The following is a 3,566-nucleotide window of genomic DNA, read 5'->3' on the forward strand; positions in this document are numbered from 1 at the left end:
GCTGATGCAGTAGATGTGGTCCATCTTTTATTTTTCTGTGGCCATCATTAGAACATTACCTATCTTTCTTAGTCAATGGCATAACAGTGTCCCCTTGTCAATGTTTTTTTCACAGTTCTTTGTGGTATGTTTTCAAACTGATTTTCAAGAATTCAAGTCCAGCCTGAGTATCAGAATAATGTATGTAACATCAGCTGATTGACGGTACATTGTTAGTAAAGAACCTGGGAGAGCCATTATCTTCAGCAAAATGTCCTTGTGGTTTTATTTCCAACCCCACCATTTACATCTAGTTTACACCCTGAGTCACTAGTGTGTTTATGAAGACATGCAGCTTTACTAGAGCTATTACTCTTGCTCCTCCCAACATTTGCTGAATAGCCTGACATTGTATCTTGTCTATGTCAATATGTTAAAGATTTTTACATTAAATCAGAGACAAATTACAAACGGATAGAAGAGTTGTTATATTACCATACATATTTTTAGCAAAACTTCCAAAGGAAACAAGGCTGAGGCAATTGTACCTCATTGCACCTACCTGTCAGTCTTCCTCTGTGACTTTTGAACTTAGCGGATAATTACTGGAAAATTTGTTTGGGGTGGGGAGAAAGGATAGTTCTCAAAGTTTCATGAAAAAAGGCAGCTAAATTGATTTAAAAAAAATAAAAATTGTGTCCCTGATGAGGAAAAGTTGTTAATGTTAACTTAACTATTCTACTAGACACCAGAAGATCTACATGGAAGCAAGATACAAGAAAACAGATTTCTTTTTAAAAGTGAAGAACAAAGGTATAAAAGGGCTGAGTGGTTTGGAAACACAGGAGTGGTAAAAGCCATCATTTCAATGAGATCAGTCCCTCGCATACTTGCAGTCCAGGTCTGGAAGGGTCCCCTGGAACCTTCTTTCCCTGCCTCCTGCCCATCACAAGCGACTGTGAAGACATTCAGTACCAAAGACCAGGCATCACAAAAGAAAACAGCTTCGAGAGGTGGGCCTGTGCAAACCTCATGAAGTTCAACCAGGCCAAGTGCAAGGTCCTGCATCTGGGTCATGGCAATCCCAGGCACAAATACAGGCTGGAGAATGGACTGAGAGCAGCCCTGAGGAGAAGGACTTGGCAGTGTTGGTGGACAAGAAGCTCAACATGGGCAGGCAGTGCACACTTGCAGGCCAGAAAGCCAACCGCATCTGGGGCTGCATGAAAAGAAGTGTGGCCAGCAGGTCGAGTGAGGTGATTCTGCCCCTCTACTCTGCTCTGGTGAGACCCCACCTGCAGGACTGCGTCCTGCGCTGGGGTCCTCAGCACAAGAAGGACATGGACCTGTTGGAACAGGTCCAGTGGAGGGCCACGAAGATGATCAGAGGGCTGGAGCACCTATGCTACGAGGACAGGCTGAGAGAGTTGGGGTTGTTCAGCCTGGAGAAGAGAAGGCTCCAGGCAGACCTTATACCAGCCTTCCAGTGCCTGAAGGGGGCCTACAGGAAGGATGTGGAGGGACTCTTTATGTGGAGGGAGCGTAATGATAGGACACAGGGTAATGGCTTCAAACTGAAAGAGGGTAGATTTAGATTGGCTATCAGTAAGAAATTCTTTACTGTGAGGGTGGTGAGGCACCGGAACAGGTTGCCCAGAGAAGCTGTGGATGCCCCATCCCTGGAGGTGTTCAAGGCCAGGCTGGATGGGGCTTTGAGCAATCTGGTCTAGTGGGAGGTGTCCCTGGCCGTGCCAAGGGGGTTGGAACTAGATGATCTTTATGGTCCCTTCCAAGTCGAACCATTCTGTGATTCTGTGATTCTATGATAGAGAAGTGCTTCCCGGGACCCTACGGTAGGAGAGCATTCAGAAAGTGAAAGTGTACTGATGACCAAAGAAAGTGAATCACACCTTGTGCTACAAAGGCAGACCAAAAAAGGCCTTTCACTGGTTCCTGCCATCATTAACAGTCCCCTTCACACCACAGAAGTGGAATTAGCCTTCCGCTAATTAATAGGCTTCCACTAACTTTCCACTAACTTCCACTAACGTTCCCAAGTGCAAACACAGGGTTTTGTCAATGGACAGAGCACACGTGCACTTAGCATCCCTGCAGTCTTCCTGGGACATTTCAGAAAGCCTGAAACCTAATATTTATGTACTTTGCTGCCCTGTGCACCTGTAATAAAGTTGTTCTTGGTGGACGATCTGATGCTACTGCCTCACTGTGGGAACAGCAGGAACCTTCATCAAGAGCTATCAGAAATCAGGAAATCCTTAGCAGGCAGAGCAATTCCTCAGAAGCTGCACATGCAAACACTCCTGGTTAAAAAAATGAAAAGAGGATAGGCCCAGGAAAACCTACCATAATCTGAGATTTAACCCTCAATGTGGCCAGACATGCTGACCAAGCATCTTTCCAGTACAGTTACTATTCTGCATCTGACAAACGGATTTTTTTCTTAACGTCAGAATCCTCCCTGTCCTGTCAGTAAGTCTCTTTCATAAATAGCTCATATAGCCTGTGGAAGCCTTATTGATCTCCTTCTTCTTCAATCCTCTTTAGAAGATCATTATTAAATATGAATGAATATAAATGAATATAAAATTTTGTCTAATTCCCACTTTAAATGTACTCACAACCTATTTATATCCATTTGATTTCAATCCTTTATTTTTTAGTATAAATAATCATTCTTTCCTGATACTTACAGGCTTGCCACAGCCAATTTCATGTCCACTTTCTTAAGTTAGACAAGACAAGCTTTTAGTGCCCTTTCAGAAGCTAGGAAGTCCTTCTACTCATACTAAAAGACTTCACCTGTATCTGCGTCAGTTTAAATTCGTGGTCACTCAACATAGTTAACTAGAACTGCACACAATACTCTAAGCACTCATCACTGTTCCACACAAATTCTTTTTGTGCATCTCCTAAAATCATTTGCCTACTGTGTACTTGAATCACACATGCTTTTCACATGTGCATGTCAGTGCCTCATACTTACTGTCTCTCTGGCTCAAAGCAAAAATTCTTGTTCTTAGCCCTAAGTATATGACTTTATTATTAAACTTTGGTTGACTTCTACCACTCCAATACACAAAGTCTTCTCATTCTTCCTGTGTAATGACCTGATTCTCTCCAGTATTAGTAGAACCATTCAGTTTAATACCTCTTCAGATAACGTCGGTATAGGCCTAGCTCTTGAACCAGGTTTCTGACCCAAGTACTGAGCAGAATAAATCATGACTTATGACTGCAGAACACTGCTAGTAATCCCAGTTAAACTCAGGAATTCCCATTCCACTTCTAAACTGATGTTGCTTTAGTGAGCTCCTTGTCTACCTCGCAGTCTTTCTGACAGGTCACATCTTCTCTTGATTCTCATCATTTAAAATCCAACAAAGGACATTATATGAAATACTCTGCTTAAGTCTAGATAGATCAAGTTAATTGTATTACCTTTGCCTAAAATTCCAGTTAAACTTTGTAAAACAGATACTAAATTATTCAGGCATAATCCAACTTTAACAAAACCTACCTTAAATGTAGCTACGTACATCTAATATTTTTTCTTTCAAATTGTTTCT

The sequence above is a fragment of the Chroicocephalus ridibundus genome, chromosome Z (assembly GCF_963924245.1).
Source record: "Chroicocephalus ridibundus chromosome Z, bChrRid1.1, whole genome shotgun sequence".
Classification (NCBI taxonomy): Eukaryota; Metazoa; Chordata; class Aves; order Charadriiformes; family Laridae; genus Chroicocephalus; species Chroicocephalus ridibundus.